The sequence below is a fragment of the Furipterus horrens genome, unplaced genomic scaffold (assembly GCF_987537825.1).
Source record: "Furipterus horrens unplaced genomic scaffold, mFurHor1.1.pri manual_scaffold_13, whole genome shotgun sequence".
NCBI lineage: Eukaryota > Metazoa > Chordata > Mammalia > Chiroptera > Furipteridae > Furipterus > Furipterus horrens.
The window spans coordinates 30956966-30975310 of record NW_028327183.1 but is presented as its reverse complement, the minus strand read 5'-3'; positions in this window follow the sequence as shown (position 1 = coordinate 30975310).

The following is an 18345-nucleotide window of genomic DNA, read 5'->3' as shown; positions in this document are numbered from 1 at the left end:
TCAGTTGAGCGCGGTACAGGCACTTTGGAAAACGACAAGCACAGCACCAGCAAACACAGGTTTTGGCGAAGCTCGATGTCTCAGGAAACGATGTTCAGGATTTGGAAGCAGGGGAAACGCATCCTCAACCCTCAGGCAGCTTTCATTCCAAGAGACGTTGTGAGAACCTAAAATCCTAGAAAGCCGCACATGCGCTCACATGCTTCTGACGGTGTCTACGATTTGAGGGAGTCCATGAAGCACCCAAAGCCTGCCCCTCCAGTCCAGGGAAGGAATTCTCGTCTACATATCCACGTTTTCAGCCTGTGTTTCACTCTTGAGTCAGACATTTCACTACCGCTCAGGTACCCTATGAATGAAATGTCACCCACACAGGAAGACTTAAGTGGAAAGGTCTCCAGTTGAAGACAGAACAGAATGTTCCCTGTGCAGGTGGGGAGGGCAGATGCAGAAAAGGTACCGACCAACCCGTTACGCCGCAGGGTCAGCGGATGCTGTTTCTGAACCACCTGCCAGCCTCACAGCTCTCCTGTTTTCCTGGGCACGGAACCCTTTACTTCCTTTTGTTTATCCTCCCTCCCTCCCTCCCTTGCTTTCTTATTGTGGTGAAATAACATACTCAGTTTACCGTTTTAACCACAACAGAGGTTAAATTCGCGGGTATCGAACGTATGCACCTTGTGCTACAGTCACCGCCGTCCGTCCGCAGAACTTTGTCGTCTTCCCAAACTGAGACTCTGCACCCAACAAAGATGAACTTTTATCCATCTCCCCCTGGTCCTGGTAGCCAGCCACCCTTGCGCCTCCTGTCCGTAGGAGCTTGACTACTGTAGGGAACCCGTATCGGTGGAATCCTATAGTGTCTGTACATTTATTTCAGGCTTATTTTGTCAGCGTAAGGATTCAAGGTTCATGCATGTTGTTGCATGCGCCAGAATTTCCTTCTTTTTATAGGATGGATGATATAGATCATAGAAACCGTATCTTGTTGCTGCATCCATGGGCTGATGGACACTCGGGTTGTTTCCACCCTTGGGCCGTGAGTCGTGCTTCTGATCCATCATTTGAACACTTGGATGAGACAGTCAGGATGTACCCGAAGTTGTATTTTTTATTTGTTCACGTCCATGTTTCTAATCTGCTTGTACCAACCCTGAGTGAAGTCCCATCAGTTCTTCCAGAAAACGGTATGGCAGCTCCTCAACATTCTATGACGTAGCAATTCCAGGTCTGGGAATTTCTTGGAAGGAAATGAAAGGAGAACTTGGAAGAGCTATGTGCACCTCCCGGTTTGTTGCAGCATTATTCAGCAGAGCCGAGGTGTGGAAAGAACCTGGGTCCGTCAGTGGATGAGCGGGTACAGAAGACGTGAGATGTCCTTATAAAGTGGCACGTTACTCAAGTAGGAGAAGGAACGGAATGCAGCCATCTGGGACAGTGGGGATAGAGGCCTCGAGGGGGTTACGTGAAGTGAAAGAAACCAGACAGAGGAAGCAAATCCTCTGCCTTCTAGGAGTTCTTTTCTGGTTTTTTGTGACTTGTTCACTGTAATGCTTAGCGAGGCAGAGAAAAAACAGATTCTGCATGGTATCATTAATATGTGTAATGTAAAAGAGGAGGAAAAAACCCAGCTCATAGTAAGAGACAGTGACATAGAGGATGGCTGTGGGTGAGGGCATAGAGAATTGCTGGTAAGACCTTGAAACTTCCAATTATCAGATGAATGCGGTCTGAGGATCTCCCGCCCCACACAGCGGCTACGGGCGATCACACCCTTGTTGAGTGTCGCTGAAACTGGCCCAGGGAGGAGAACTGAAGGGTTCCCACCAAAAGTAACGGCAACAACAGCAACCACACAAGGTACGTACGTGAGGTGCTGGATATGTTTCCGGAGAAGGAGAATCCTGTCGCAATGTACGCAGACACCAAATCACCATGATGTACACTTTAACTACCGTTTCATGCCCTTGCTATTCTTCGATGAAGCTGCAAGGTAAACAGTCTGTGCATCGGCAGTGCAGGGATTGCATGTCTCTTGGATGAGGTCGTGAACTTTCCAGGGTGGACGCGGTCTCATCGATCAAGCGCGCACTCAGAGAATCCTCTGAGGCTTTCAAAGTCAAGTTGTCCCAAGAGTCCCCGCCGATGGGGAGGGCACGGCCACATGTCGACCTGTGTCCCATCGCTGTACATAGTGAACCCTTAGAAAGCAACTTTGAGTTGGAGAAGACCGATTGACAAGCCTTGAAATCAGGTGCCAATTATGTTACTTGAATTGATGCACTGAAGAGAAAAAGCGAACAGAAGGGAACACAGGCAACGAATGAGATAATGAAAGGTGGGAAAGGTTTCGTCAAGGACAGTGTGAAAACAGATGAAAGGGTGAATGGAAGTGAAAGATTTGAAGCATAAAAGTAAAAAGTGTCTCCGTGACAGAAAATAAAAATTAAACAGTTAAGATAAGAAGGTGGATGACAGGCTCGCGCGAGGGAGCTCACTCACCCGCTCGATCAGGGCTGCGGCCGAAGGAGGGTGAGGTGAACTAGAGGTGCTTTGGGGAAGTTTTGGCCGCTGTTTTTGGAGAAAGAGCTGGGGAGCAGTGGACCGGATCCCAGTGCGGACTCATCCCCGGTGCTACGGGGGGAATCTCTTAAGCAGACTACTCCGCTCCAAGTGGCATCAGCCGGAGGGTGTGCAGTAGCCCATCCCAGAGAAATGCCTCGGCCCCGCCCCCCATGGGATCAAGCCTGACTGCCCATTAAACAGCGACTAGAGCAACAAACAGCCATAAGAGACAGTCACCGGCAGTGGGACGCTAGTGGGCTCAAATAGCCTGCCTAGATCCGGCCTGGCACATCAGGGGTGGGTCCAGAAAGAGAGTGAAGTGGAAGAAAAACAACAGCAGCTGCTGCAGAGACCAATGCCACTGAGATCTTCTACAGGACGTTTCTGTCCCCTGCTCTCTCTGTCCTCATTAATACCGGCCTATTTGCAGTTGGTACAGTGATTGTGGGTGGGGGATATCTTTGTGAGTGTGAGACTGTTGCCTGCACATGTGGCTTTGCTGTAGCAGCAGCTCAGCAACTGTCTACAAGCAGGGTGGGTGGAGTGACTCTCAGTCAGCTGATTGGAGGGAAGGACCCACCAAAGAGCAGCACCACAACAAGCAAAATGAAAACAATACCAGAGTCCAAACAAAAAGGCATAAAGGGCATCCGAAGAGCATCAAGTTCAGGAGATTAAGGAGCCTGGACCATTGAATCCCACAAGATTCCTACCACAGAAGGTCACAGAACAAAGGTCGGAAATAAAAGCAGATCAACCCAAGAAGCAGAAACTAACAAGAAGAGCCACGTGAAGTGCAGGACAAAACAACACCCTGTCGAAAGGAAAGGAGGAATTCCCAGAAGGAGAGAGAGAGAGAGAGATGAAATAGAGGTGAGCAAACTCTCAGACATGGAACTCAAAACGATGGTAATGCGGAGGCTCAATGAAGTCAACAAACTCAGAGAAAACTACAATCACCGAACTCCAGGGGAACTACAAAGAAGTCCAGGGAAAGTACAAAGGACTCCAGGGAAACCAAAGCAACTCACTGAGAACTACACCAGCGTTAAAAAGGACATAGAGGCTATCATTAAGAGCCAGGAAGAAATGAAGAGTACAATTTCTGAACTGAAGAGCACAGTAGAGGGAATCCAAAGCAGGCTAAATGAAGCAGAGGATCGGATCGATGAGCTAGAGGAGAACGTCGAAAACAATTCCCAGACAATGCGACAAAATGAAAAAAGATGGAAAAAGAATGAAGAGGGTTTAAGAGAGCTGCAGGACAGCATGAGGCGTAATAATATCTGTATCATAGGGATAGCAGAAGGAGAAGATGAGCAAGGGCTAGAAAATGTGGTTGATAAAGTAATGACAGAAAACTTCCCGAACGTGAGGAGAGAAAAAGGTCTCAGAAGTACAGAAAGCACAGTGTCCCAATGAAGAGGAACCCAAGGAGGCCCACTCCAAGGCACATCATAATTAAAATGGCAACGTTCAAAGACAAAGAGAGAATCCTAAAGGCAGCAAGAGAAAAACAGCAAATGACATACAAGGGAGCCCTGATGAGTCAGTCCACTGATTTCTCAACAGAAACACTACAAGCCAGAAGGCAATGGCAAAAAGTATTTCAAGCAATGAAAAGCAGAGGCCTCCAACCAAGACGACTGTACCCAGCAAGGCTCTCTCTCAAAATGGAAGGTGAAGTAAGGAGTTTCCCAGAGCAAGGAAGACTCAAAGAATACATCTCCACCAAACCAGCATTGCAAGACATGCTAAAGGGGATGCTTTAAGAAGGAGAAGAAACAGAGAGAGAGGAATGCAGGAACAAAGTGAAAAAGTTACAGTGAGAAATACCTATCAATAATAACCTTAAATGTAAATGAGTTCAATGCTGCAATCAAAAGACATGGGGTAGTGGAATGGATACGAAAACACGGCCCACGTAAATGCTGTCTACAAGAGGCACACCTCAAAACAAAAGACCTACACACACTGAAAGTGAAGGGATGGGAAGAAGGATTTTAAGCAAATGGACATGAAAAAAAAAAAAAAAAAGCTGGGGTAGCAATACTCACATCAGACAAAATAGATTTCACAACAAAGGCCATTAGAAAGAGACAAAGACGGACATTTCATAATACTTAAGGGAACAATCCATCAAGAAGACATAACCCTTGTAAACATATATGCACCTAAAATAGGAACACCCAAATATATCAGGAAAATCTTAAAGACCACAAGAAGGACATCGACAGCAACGCACTCACAGTAGCGGACTTTTAACATCCCATTGTCAACAATGGACAGATTTTCGAAGCAAAGGAACACCAAGGATATTGAGGCATTGAACTACACTCTAGGTCAAATGGACTTAATTTGTATATGTAGAACTTTTCACCCCAAAGAAGCAAAATATACATTCTTTTCAAGTGCACATGGAACATTTTCGAAGCTAGACCATGTAGTAGGACAGAAAACAGGCCTCAACAAGTTCAAGAAAATGGAGATTATATCAATAGCACCTTCTCAGACCACAATGGCCTGAAACTGGAAATGAACCTCAAGGAAAAAGCTCAAAAACATTCAAACTCATGGACTATCAATAACAGGCTGTTCAGTCATGAATAGGTTAACAATGACATCAAGGAAGAAAACAAAAAGTTTCTGGAAACAAATGATAATGAACAGACAACAGCCCCAAAACTATAGGACACAGTGAAAGCAGCCCTGACTGGAAAGTTCCTAGCAATACAGGCCTACCTAAGAAAGATAAGAGAATCTCGAATAAAAACATCTAATCCTAGAGCTACAACAACTAGAAGAAGAACAACAAACAAAGCCCAGAGCTAGTAGAAGGCAGGAAATCGTCAAGCTCACGGCAGCGTGAAAGGACATAGAGACTAAACAAACAGTTCCAAAGATCAATAAAACCAGGAGCTGGTTCTCTGAAAAGATAAACAATATCGACAAGTGTTTAACCAGGCTCCTCAAGAAAAAGAGAGCGCGAACCCAAGTAAACAAAATCAGAAACGACAGAGTAGAAATCACAGCCGATGCCACAGAAAGACAATGGATTGTATGAAATTACTACAAACAACTGTATGACAAGAAATTTGACAACCTACATGAAATGGACAAACTTCCAGACCCATATGATCTTCCAAAACTGAATGAAGAAGAAGCAGAAAGCCTGAGTAGACCGATAACAACGAGTAAAATTGAAGCGGTACTCAAAAAACTCCTGGCACACAAAAGCCCTGGACCGGGAGGCTTCACACGTGAATTTTACAAAATTTAGGGAAGAACTAACTCCTATCCTTCTCAAACTATTAGCAAAAATCCGGGAAGAAGGAAGACTCCCAAACTCTCTCAATGAAGCCAGTATTACCCTAGTTCCAACACCAGTTCGAGACACAAGAAAGAAAGAAAGAAAAAACTACAGGTCAGATTTCACTGATGGACATAGATGCTAAAGTCTTCAGCAAAATGTTGGCAAACGGGGTCCAGCAACACGTTAGAAAGATCACACACCACGATGAAGTGGGATTCATCCCAGGGATGCAAGGATGATTTAATATTCACAAATCAATAAACGTAACACAGCACATAAACAAAATGAAAGACAAAAATCACAGGATCATGTCAGTAGATGCTGAAAAAGCATTGGATAAAGTTCAACAGACATTTATGATGAAAACACTCAGCAAAATGGGAATAGAGGGAGCATAGCTCAACATGATCAAAAACCGTATACGAGAAACCTGAAGCCAAAGTCATACTCAATGGGCAAAACCTGGAAGCGTCCCACCTGAAGTCAGAAGCAAGAGAAGCATGTCCACTCTCTCCACTCCTATTCAACATAGCCTTGCAACTTCTAGCCACAGCAGTCAAACAAGAAAAAGAAATAAAAGGCATCCAAATTAGAAAAAAGGAAGTAAAACTGTCATTATTTGCAGATGACATGAGCGTGTACTTAGAAAACCCTGTAGACTCCACGAAAAAAACTACTTGGCCTAATAAGTGAATTTGGCAAAAGAGCAGGGTACAAAATCAGTATTCAGATATCAAAGGCATTTCTGTACACCAACAATAAAATATCATAGATAGAAACTAGAAAAAAAATCTCATTTGCTATAGCAACAAGAAAAATAAAGTACCTAGGAATAAACTTAACCAAGGAGATCAAAGACCTGTACTCGGAAAACTACATGACACTGAAGAAAGAAATGAAGGAAGATACAAATAAATGGAAGCACATAGCATGTTCATGGATGGGAAGAATCAACATCATAACAATGTCTATACTACCCAAAGCAATGTATAAATTCAATGCAATCTCCATTAAAATACCACTGATATATTTCACAGACCTAGAACAAACACTTCAAAAATTTATATGGAACGAAAAAAGACCTGAACAGCAATCCTGAGGAAGAAAAACACAGTAGGAGAAATTACAATGCCTGATATCAACGTATACTACTAGGACACGGTAATCGAAACAGTCTGGTACTGGCATAAGAACAGATATGTATATCAAGTGAAGAGAATAGAGGGACCAGAAAGAAACCCGGGTCTGTATGGTCAACGAATATTTGACAACGTGGGAAGGAACATAAAATGGAGTGAAAAGAGCCTCTTCAACATATGGTGTTGGGAGATCTGGACAGGGACATGCAAAAGAATGAAACTAGACCACCAGCTTACACCGTACACCAGAATAAACTCAAGATGGGTAAAAGATTAAATGTAAGCCGTGACACCATAAAAGGCCTAGGGTAAAACAGGCAGGAATACTTCAGATATCCCACGTAGCAATATTTTCGGCGCTATACCTGCTAAGGCACGGTAAATAAATGAAAGAATACACAAATGGGACTACATCAAACTATAGCGTTTCTGCTCTGCAAAAGAAAACATCAGCAAGATGGACATGGAATGAACCACATGGGAAAACATATTTGCCATTGACACCTCAGACAAGGGACTGAGCTTATAGGACTCGACAGCAAGAAGACAGACAACCCAATTAAAAAAATGGGCAAAGGACCTGAACAAACACAGAGCGAGGGTCCATAGGCATAGGAAAGAATGCTCAACATCACTAGTCATCAGAGAGAAGCAAATTAAAACCACAATGAGGTACCGCTTCACACCGGTCAGAATGGCCATCATCAACAAATCAAGAAACGAGTGCTGGCGAGGATGTAGAGAAATGGGAACCCTCGTGCACTGTTGGTGGGAATGAAGGCTAGGGCAGCCACTATGGAAAACAGTACGGAATGTCCTTAGAAAACTAAGAATGGGGCTGCCTTTTGACCCAGTGATTCCACTGCTGGGATTATACCCAAAGAATCCTGAAACACCAATTCAAAAGAACCTATGCACCCTTGTGTTCATAGCGGCGCTACCTACAATAGCCAAGTGCCGGGAATAGCCTAAGTGCCCATCTGTAGATGTGTGGATCAAAATCTGTGGTACATTTACACAATGGAATACTACGCAGCAGAAAGAAGGAACTCCTACCATTTGCGATAACCTGTTTGGAACTCGAGAGAGTTCAGCTTAACAAAATAAGCCAGGCAACGAAAGACAAATACCATATGATATCACCTAATACAGGAAATTAATGACAACACAAAGAAATGAACAAAATTGAACCAGAGACATGTAAACAAGGAACAGACTCACTGTAACCAGGGTGCAGGAGAGGAGGAGAGAAGGGGATGAAGTAGGGGAAGGGTCTAGTCAAGGAAGTAGTATAAATGACCCATGGACATGGGCAACGGTTAGGGATTGACTGTAGCAGAAGGGGTGGGCCGGGAGGAAACAATGGAAGAGAAAATGGGAGAACTGCAATAGAAAACCAATAAATAACTTTTAAAAAGATAGTTGACGGATTGGGGTAAATATCTGTTTTTTCTACTAGTACAAAATAGCTTCATGAAGCCACAGGAAGAGGTGGGTTGCTCCTGCTTCTGTCCAAGACGGAATCATGGGGTCCAGATAGACCCATCCAGCTGAAACACGTTTTTCAGAAGGGTAAATAGGTAAAATGACAGTTTTTAGTTATTTGGAGAAACAGGCGATTCCTGAGAGTGTCCAGTTCACCGCCCAGGGAGAGTCCAGGCCATGATACAGGGGACGAGGCTCTCGGGTTACCCAGCGTATCTCTGAGCGAAAAGGACAGAGTTGGCTGCCGAGGGGTCATTGCAGCGGGGGTTCGCAGGGCAGAGAACGAGAGGGGAGCAAGGGGCAGAGGGCACCTCTGACTTCCACTGAGCGCTGGCAGGTGAGAACTGGAGTCAGGGAACCCAGGCTGATGGGCGCTCTCCTCATCTTCACGGTAAGCCTTCTAAGGTACTCTGCACAGTTTTCATCCTTTACCCGGTGAAAGAGGAAAAGAAAGTAAATAAATGCACCCTGTGGGTTTCCTGGCTCAGCCCCAGAGATGTGGCCACTGTCACTCACATCCCAGCCTCCCATTGGTGAGAATTCAGGCACAGGGCACACTCAGTGGCAGCAAGAGCTGGAGAAGACCGGTCCTGAGCACGCGGCAGCCACTTCCGAAAGCACATTTCGCGTAGCACACACCTGGTGCGGGATTAGCTTAATGCTGCAGGTGGTGCTCAAGGAGGACAATGTCCGTATGTCTGTGACCCAGGGACCTTGGGCTAGGCGCTACTTGCTTGTCATGGAAGTAGGAGAGGTTGCCTTTTTCCTTGGGATAAGGGCAACTACCTAGCACAAATGGAGACCCAGATTACCAGTGAATTTGTAGTGGACTGTGAAAGAATGTATAGCAAATGGTGGTGTTCTTTGACATGAGACGAGTTAGCGTTGAGCTCGAGAGCTTGTCCATAACGATCCTACCCGCCGAGCTGTAGGAACAGATGAGGTGCGTTTCTCTCTCTGCAGCCTCTACCCGGTTTAATGGTTATTTGACAGCAAACAGATGCTTCTTTTTTAAATCTCTGCATTTGCGGAGATGATTTTCTGGGTTGGCAGGTGATTACATATTTTTAATCCTGCCCCCCTTGTCCAGCTTCTCAGAAACAATTGGCGTGCAGGAGTTAAGAAGCATAGCAGGAGGGTGCAGAATAGACAGAGGGATGTCAAGGATAGTACAGGAAAGGGTAAAGTCAAAGAACTTATATGCGTGACCCATGGGCATGTACTAAGGGGGGTGGGACTTCTGGATGGAGGGTGTGTGCTGGGCGGAGGGGAGCAAAGGGAAAAGAAATTGGGACTCCTGTAACAGCATAATAAAAAAAAATACAACAAGGACGACAGAAGGCAAGACGGGCCCCAAACGGAGTTGTATTACTTCACCACAGAGACGTGTCCTTACGATGTCATTTTTGAAAAGTGACACTTTTGCCTGACAGATACCCAATTCTTCCTGAGAGGCGAGGCCTCGGGTATGCGTTTCATTTTTTCCAGTGTGTGTTTTCTGACTTTTTACAGTATTACAGCATGACGTGTGTAATGTAGAAAACGTTTATGTTTCTGTGATCCTTTCCTTCCTCGGAGAGACCATACGCACATTGGTAATACGCCTTTACGTCAGGCGAGGGCATTTAGTGTTTCCTGTTATTTTAGCGACACCTCTCGAGTTAAGGGGACATGAAACGCCCCTCTCTTCGCCCAGCCCTGTTGTGGGGGAATGTGGTTCGTTCTGACAGGAAAGGTCTCAGAGCGAGGAAAGGAGCAGGGCCGCAGGAGGAAGTGACACAGACACCTTTCCTTGATCCCTAACAGGAGTGAAGGCAAATGGGAAATGGCCTGCGGGGTCCCGGGAGGGCGAGTCCCCTCAGCTGCGCACCACTAACGGGGCTGACAGAGGCCGATTCAATGAAGACGGTCCCTAACTGGAGGGCTGTAGACGAGTGGGAAGGAGAGTCCCCGCGTTTGTTCCGCTTCCCTGAGAAGGCCCTGGGAGGCGGAGAGCGGCGTCCGTTCGCGCCTGTGCAGCCCGCCGGGTGCGCGTGGTCGCTCCCGCGCCCGGGGCCGCGCCCCGCCGCCGCGCTGCTGTGGCTGCCAGGCCTGCCCAGGTTCGCCAGGTTTTGGCCTCCGTTGGACAAGGAGGACGAGGAGGCCGGCGTATTGGTGGCTGGACGGTGTCCCGTGGAGTCGCCACGGTGTGGGCATGCGCAGGTGCGGGCAGGGGTCGCGCGGGTGGGCCGAGTGTCCAGCGGGGAACCGGAGCGCTGCCCCGGAGCCCGCGGGAGAGGGCCGTGTGCATTGGGGGGGCGGTTGGGCCGGCCTGCCTGGCGTCCAGGCCCAGCCCGTCTGCCTGCTGCATCCCGCCTGGCGAGCCTTCAGTGGGGCGTGTCGTTCTCCTGGGTGAGTTGCAGGTCAAGATCCGGCTCCTGGTGGAGGCGGCCTGGGGAGGCACAGAGACGAGGACCCTGGAAGCGAAGCACCGGAAAAAGCACCCTGTCCCGGCAAGGCGGAGGGGCCTTGGTGCAGACCAGCGAGCCCCGAAGGGGTAGGTGGGGCTTTGCAGCCTTGAGTCAGTTGCTGATCTTTCTGCGCAGCGGTGTGCAAGGGATGGGGGGACCAGCAAGGGACCGAGGCCGCGCGCGTGTGTTCTGTCTTCCTTAGCATTTGACCGATTCCCGGAATTGGGCGTGAGTGGGTCAGAGGTCAGGGTCAGGCTTCTCTGGAATGGGAGCTCCCCTGGGCCTTGTGACTTACGGGGGTTGGGGGATCACAGCCTAGGCTGTGGATTTCCCATGTCCTCTTCTACCTGTACAGCCAACACCCCTTCCTCCTCCTACATCCCTTCCCGAATTTCAAAGCTGAGTCTACACATCCATCAGGACCCTTGACCTCTGATGGAAGCGACTGCTGATTGCCCTTGGATCTGCCCTGGGGATCCCAGAGTGCAGGAAAGGATAAGTCTGCAGGGGTCAGCCCCTCCTGCCGCGGTGACAGAGATCGGAATTGGGCCTGAGAAGGGTGGTGACTTGTCCGCTGTCTTTGGGCCTGTAGGTGGGATTGCTACAGGCACTCAGACTCTCAGGCCAGGTGTTCTGTGCACTGTCCTACGGTGTTCTTTCATAAGAGACTAAGTGCAGCGGTAACCGAGTTTAGTCAGGTAAACAGGCCATGCCTTGGATGCACACTAATCCCACACTTGGGAGCTCCTATTCTGTGTTCCAAGGGTTCTTTGAGTTTTAGAAATGCAAAGCAGCAGGAGGAGAGTTTGTCAACAGTGTCAGGGGAATTTTTCACCCTTTATTTAGTGGTGGCCAACTGTTTGAAACAGGAGTCAAGGTTTCCGCTCACCAAAGAGAGCCACCCGAGGAATTGCCTGGGATGTCTTTGGCATTACATTGGCTCGGGTGTGTGTTTGTCCTCTGTCACCCTTTTGGGCCCTTCCGAGTGTTCATAGGATGTCATTTTATTGAGCTTTCTTTGCTGGCTCTTAGGCAAGAGGTTCATGACTGCATTACTTGTTTCATCTCCCCTAGGTGCACTGTTCACAATCTCTACACTTTTCCAAGAGCAGCAGAAAATGCATGGGTTCCGGGTGAGTTTTCCCACTTTGCTTGGTAATGCACTTGAGGAGGTTCTGAAGGGCCCATGCTTCAACATGGGGACAGAGAAATAGATAAATGACATCATGTAAAACGTAGCTGGTACAGTATCGGGTGAGCGCTGAGAAGCTTTGTCCAACTCGCATGTAGAAGTAGTATGCTACTTTAGGGCCGTGGAAGTTGAGATGTTCATAGGACCAATGTCCGTGACAGTCGTAGGAAAAGGAAAGTTTTATCCGTGATACGTTTTGTATAGACTACAAGAAGAAGAACCGTTTCTGTTATTTGTGGGTTGTAAAGATTTCTGAGGACTTGGAAAGTTTTCTTTAATAAAGCTGATATGAAACGGATAGCTTTTGTCACAACCAGGAAGTCACTTCAGTGTGTGGCTTACTCTCGCTTTTGTAAGCAGAGGGCCTCCTGCCCAAGAAGAACTTGGTGCTTGTGATTGTTCCAGGCACCAAAACAGTGCCATCCAGATAGACACATTTCCATCTATACTGTTCAATCCAGGGCTCAAAATATCCTCTAGTAAAGATGTCCTCACTTCCCATTCCCGCTTCAGTTCTCAGTGTGTTGGCTTTGCCCTTACTGCTTTCCCGCATCTGTTGGTAGAGGTTACCTTGGCGTAGTTACATTCAAGTCCGATGGACACATTTTCCGGTCCTTTACCTCATGCGACCATGCACGTGCCTCTCACATCTGTTTCCTCCTAAGTGATACTTTCTCCCTTTACATGGCTTTAAAATTTTTTCCCTGGAAGTATTTTTGTATGTATCTTTGAATGAAAAGGGGTCTATGGAAAAGTGGGTGGGATACCCCACGATACCATTCTTTCTTAAATAATATTCAGTGTTCAAAGTTTCCCAGTTTTCCAAATGGTTTTTGGTTTGCTCTTTTCAGTCAGGATACAGATAGAGAGTTCTTATGTTTTGGTCAGTAGAGAGGTTTTTAAATCTTTTCGTAGTAGCTCCCCCTGTATTTCTTCTGTTATTTCTTTGCCATTTGTGTTTTGAAGAAAATGGGTTTTTTAGCATCAATTTCGCACAGTCTGGATTGTGTTGATCATATTTCCATCTGCTTTAATTCTACTTAAAGAAAGAAATGTCTGTATGGCTTGTAAAGTTGGTAGTTAGATCCAAAAGTACTCAGATTTAGGTTTAGTTCTTTTGGCAAGACCGTTGTCCAGTGCGTTTGTCTTCTTTCTCCTGGAGGCCTGTGTATCTTCCTGTCTTTGTTGTGCGACGTTAGCATCTGTTGGTTGGTGTTCATTGCCCCGGTTGGTGTTCATTGCACCAATCCACTAATTCGTCAGGGGAAATTAAGTGGTAACATGCTCCTTTAGCACCTCTTCTTCCCTCATTAGCTGGAATACTTTCCTAGAGAAAACCATGTCCTCGCTACTGGGTTCTGTGGTTCCTACAAGAAAGACATCTCCCAAATCCTAATGGACAGCATTATATTTCTCTTCCTTTTTGTTACCGTTGTTAAGCCATGGGTTTAAGTGACCTTTTGGTCTTTTGGTCTGTCGAAGTTGTTACTCTTTTTGATGGTTAAGTGGGTCCATCTTTGAATCACTTCATATTTGATGTAGAGTGCGTTTTAAACATTCCCTACCTGTTAACATTTCATAGCATTCTCTTTTATTCAACATTTAATTAAAAAAACTTCAAGCTGACCCAACAGTTCAAGGATTGTACAAAGAACTCCCATACTCCTTTTTCGCAGACACTGTGTGTAGGAGACTGTCCATCCGAATCCTGAACTGCAGTTTCCCTGTAATTTTGAGGACTGTCTGTATGTCACCACTGTGCGAGGTGTCTCGTAGCCCTAGTTCTTTCCTTACCTTGAGAGCTTACGTCTTAGAATCAGTGTCTGCCAATGAGTGACATATAAGGGAAAGGGGTGTCCGTCCTCACCTGTAAGTGACAGGTTTATTTGAAATATTAGTGAATAGAGTTCTGTGATAATGGAGAATATTGACCTGGGGTAACTTCTTCCCCGCTCCCCGCTCGTTGGGAAAAACAACCCCACACCCGGCACACTGCCATATTTTCTCTTTGGCTTCCCGTCCCTCAGTTACTCACATGTCATCAGCTGCCCCTGTGTCCTGAATTTGTGCACCTCCCGTGCTATTCCAGTGGTCTGTGAGCACCCCATTATTTCACTGCCCACTTCTTCAGCTGCTTCTGTCTCCTGTGCCACAGCTCCGGCTGAAATGGCTCCTGCACCCGGACCAGTTTCCCTCCCCCCGCGGCCACCTGAGAGCTCTGACCGAGCTCCCAACCGTGCTCCACGTGTTGTGTAAGGAACATTTGGGCAGGTCCTTGACCCTGCTTCCTTGGAGGAAGGTCCTCAATCCCCGGAATTTCCTGAGTGACAGCAGTGCCTGTGAAGTGTGCTGGTGCCCTGGTAGCTCCCCTGGGTTCCTGCTAAGGAGGCGAGTCCTGGTGCGGGTCAGTGAGGCCGGAAAGACCAACCCTGTGATTAGAGGTCAGGGATTAGAGCCCAATCTCTGGGGAGGAGAGGCGGCTGGAGGTTGAACTCAACCGCGAGGCCAGTGATTGAAAAGACCCTGCCTACGTATTGCAGCCCTAAGGGAAACACAAGTCACCGAATCTCAGGTGAGCTTCCCTGGTGGGTGAAACACATCTGTGTGCTGTGAGGGAGGCACTCCCTGAGGACTCGGGAACTTGGTATGGGGACCGTCCCGGCGTTCACTGACGATGCCATCTCCCAGGACGCTTTGCTTTAGTCTGTGACCCAGTGTTCCCAATATTAGCCCCTCCTTCTGGGCCCATTTCACTTAACAGACCTACTTCTTCCTCTGTTCTCTTCTGTTTTCCTCCAGAATTTCTCTAATACCTTCGTTTCTCTCTCGTGATTGCTGCTTTGTCACAGGCTCAGTTGTCGTTCAACCACATGAAGCTGCAATTGGAGGTTGTGAAATGGACTCTCATTAGGGCTGGGGTAGTGACCACTGTGTGTGTCCTCTCGTGTCCTGTCACAGCCCATTTCCAGGAAAGCGGGTCCTGTGGAGACCCTTGTGCTTTCTTTTGAATTTCAGGTTATTGTCTAGGTGCCTGTGGTGCTTTCTTCCTTTTCTCTGCTCTTTCCATTCTTGTACCTCAATCTCGTGCCCTTCTCTCCTGCTCTCGGGCTCTAGCCGGAGATCTGCCTCAATCTCTTGTTTTTCCTGCTGACGTGCAAAACAGTTCAGGGTTACTTCAGAGAGTTAAAAGTTTGGTTGAGTAACCGCAACCCCACGACGCTTCCTTCTCACTTGACAGTGAACAGCTAATCAAACCGGGAAAGCGACACACATCACGAGGGTGAGAACTTCATCTTTATTTTATTTCCTCAAGAGAGGCATTGCCCTGTGCTCTTCCCTGATGTTTGTAAAATAGCATACAGACAGGTCACACAGGCTGGTTAAAAAATTACAATGAATTCCCACGACTCAGTAACAGAGACCATAAAATGAAAATGCATGTTGATGCGAATATGGGAGAACTACCCACCTACCTGTAAGATAATTGATATGATGTAACAGATAAATTCACAAAACCCCTCCCCTGCAAGCGTAAACAAAATTAAATGTACCTATGTATAACAGTAAAAGTAGTCCTAATATACTCAGTGGAAACAGCATGTTTTCAAAACTATGACTGTTCAAAACTAACAGAAGTATATAAATATTAAGCAGGAAAAGAACTCTACTAATCCTATGGGAACATTTTGCAAATAAATCAATAAAATTTATGGTATACATACAACTATCACACTCTTAGGGCTCTAAGTTCATAGTTTTAAAGTATTTCCTCCTATGCCTGTTACAGAAACAGGGGAGTCCAAAAATCCCCAGAGTTTGCTGCTGGGGGATGGGGAGAAGGAAGCAGCTTTTAGAATGCTACCAAATGCCTGAGGCTGGTCGCTAGTGTCTTTTTTTTTTTTTTTTTTGCAAAATGGCTTTAATGCATCCAAAGCCTCAGGTAGATGGGAGGGGACTTGGACCAGGGGATGGTATGGAGAAAGCACACAGAGCCTGCGTGAGGTTCTGTGAATGGTCAGAACTGGTTACCGCACCCACTGCATCAGAGGACATAGTCAGGGATTTAAAAATAAGCGGAGACATTTTAGCCAGGCTGACTGTGTGGATTTGACTGAGGCTGAGGCTGACTGTGCGAATTACAAAAGGACTAACTATGCAGTTTACAAGGAGGCTGAGAATCCACGAGGTTCTGGATTAAAAGCTGGTGGACCCCATAACACAGACGAGGTCTCCCCAATCAGATTGAATGATCGGCAGCTACTGGTAAAGCTGAACTGTGTTTGGAAAGTAGGGAAACGGTTTCTCTGACTTTTCTAAAACTGGCCTGGTTTGGTAGGGGGAGGCAAGAATATGTGTTTATGGGTGTTTTAAAGAACATAAGACTTAACAACCGAAATCCGCAAATAACTAAATCTATATAACTGTTAAATAAACTATTCTTTTTCTTTTCGCCAAACTCTGGTATCAAGAGTTATGATTTTGGCGGCGGGCAGTCGGGCCCCAAACTAAAGAGCCCGTGGGTTTGTTTTCAATTGGAGCAGCCCAGGGGTTCTGTAACATGGCGACCCCTAAACTTCACCTCCACATGGCTCTAGACCGTTGTAAGCAAGTGCGTGAAAACGGGACATCCAGCTTCTGCCCTGGGAGATATGAATGAAACTATCTGAAATTTTGGGTGTTGACTGGGAGAGGGATAAAGCCTGAAAACACCCTGGTTTCTTGTTGTCCTTAAACGGCTTGTAAAAGTGTTCTGAAGAGCAGAACATGATAACTGTCCAGCTCATTGGAGAATATTCTGGGCTCTGTTAGATTGTCCGCACAGGAGGCTCCTCTTTCCCTTCCTCCTGCCCGTCATTAGCGCCTGGATTCACTTGCTGCTGAGCACTGGAATCTCCCCTGGGCTCAGCGACCTAGAAGTGAGAGAGAGAGAGAGAGAGAGAGAGAGAGAGACATTTCCAACAGGCCAATCTCCAAATAGGAAGATTATCTAAATTCTCAGTCCCTTGTAGCCAGAGTTTAGACTAAGTTACAAATCCTATTTTATCTCTAATTCTCCATCCTCAATGCCATTCTCGAACCATGCATTTTCATGATGATTGTTGAAGTGTGATGACTCGGAGCCTAAAAATTTCTTCATATACCCAGGAACCTGCATCCTCGCAAGGACCCGAGGTGATTCCGTTTGGGGACCAGCGCGCATCAGAAGAGTTGTGCTTGCGTTACTCACAGCTTGGTCCATTTGTACACGTGGAAATCTGAACTTGGAATCACACTACAAACGTTCCTGACACATGAGCATCACAAAGCGTGGGCGCAGAGGCCTGCTCCGAACGCTAAGCCTGGATTCTGAGTTTAACCGTAACAGGTAGTGTGCTCTTGGCTAGCGCTACAGTCACAGTGCCTGTGTTCCTCCCAATTCAAAACGACTAGGGTGATGGTGGCTCAGTTGGTTGGAGCGTCTTCCCATACATAAAAAGGTTGTGGGTTTGTTCGCCCGTCAGGGCACATCCCTAGGCTTTGGGTTTGATCCTTTCTAAGCTCGATGTCTGTTTCTCTTTCTTCCTTCCTCTGTGTCTAAAATCCAGAAACATACCCTCGGGAGAGGATTCCTTAAAAAAGAAGTGGGGGCCTTTGGGAGGTGATTAGGTCATTGGGTGAAGCTTTACAGATGAGATTATTGTCCTTAGAAAAGTGCCCAGAGCCACGCCTCGCCCCTTATACCATGGAAGTGCCCGGCGGGGAGTCTGCCGTCTGCCGCACAGACCAGGGTCCTCACCAGAACCCAGCTGTGCCGGCACTTGAGAAGGAAATGTCTGTGCTTTATCAGCCACCCAGCCTGTGGTCTTTTGTTGTGGCAGCCACCGGGCTCTGAGAGAGCTAGTTCCCAAGGCGGAAACCAAATCTTTGCCTGTTGCTCTGCCCAAAGCTGTGAGTCTAAGGTGTGTGTGATAGTGAGCCTTGGGGGAGCAAGTATTTCTCAACCCTCGCTCATTCTGACCAACCCCCGTGACCAGCTGCTCGAGGGTAAAACGTGGCCTTGTGCAAGTGGGGAGATTGGCGAGCCAGGAGAAATGAAGAACGCAGCGGTGCTGTGGCCATAAGCCATTTGTTGGAGAGTCAATTTGGATGAAGATCGAGCTAGTCACGGTTTACTTTTTATTGTTGGATGTAGGGACCGTAGCATGTAATAGCCTAGTGTTA